At 33.2% G+C, this 674-nt stretch overlaps 1 non-coding gene across 1 annotated transcript; it reads right to left on the minus strand.

Annotated features, from left to right (window-relative positions):
* Positions 1–303: 303 nt before the first annotated feature.
* On the minus strand, positions 304–375 carry TRNAD-GUC (transfer RNA aspartic acid (anticodon GUC)). Its single transcript has one exon. It is a non-coding gene; the product is annotated as a tRNA-Asp (tRNA).
* Between the last annotated feature and the right edge of the window lie 299 nt (positions 376–674).

Consider the following 674-nt stretch of genomic DNA (forward strand, 5'->3'; position numbering starts at 1 on the left):
TAAGTCATGAGCACAGAACTGGCACTTTCTCAAGGAAACGAAAACATACGCAGCAAGTGTCAGCACGCAAAACCCCAGGCACTTTTTAGTTTTTACAACCAAATCTGTGTTAATATGGACAAAATTCTCTGCAATAAGTGCCAATTGCTGGCTAAGCATTCTGGTATTTTGAATGAAGAAGAAATAATGTAAAAATTTGTAAATTAGCATGTACATTTTTTTTTTTCAAAACATATTGTCATTATTAAAAAATAAATAAAGAATCATCTTTAGAAAGAATTTAAAAAAAAAAAAAAAATTAGCCTCCCCGTCGGGGAATCGAACCCCGGTCTCCCGCGTGACAGGCGGGGATACTTACCACTATACTAACGAGGACTGCCATGAAAATTTCTACTGAAAAATTGCAGTTAAGGGAAACTAATTTTGGACTCAGTATCACTAGTAGAATTACAATTTCAATTTAAAAACGTTATCAAACTAAACTAAACATTATACAAAAAGCAGTTACTCAACAATATGAGGAGGCTGTTAAACAGATAAGGTTATGTTTGCACGACTATATCTGGAATAGAAATGTACAAAACTGTATTCTTTAGAATCTATGGTGAAGGCAGTTTATTGACAGATCAGAAACTTTTTATCTTTGCATAAAAAAAGCACCATATGCACAATCT

This window comes from Pelobates fuscus, chromosome 12 (assembly GCF_036172605.1).
Source record: "Pelobates fuscus isolate aPelFus1 chromosome 12, aPelFus1.pri, whole genome shotgun sequence".
In the NCBI taxonomy this organism is placed as follows: Eukaryota; Metazoa; Chordata; class Amphibia; order Anura; family Pelobatidae; genus Pelobates; species Pelobates fuscus.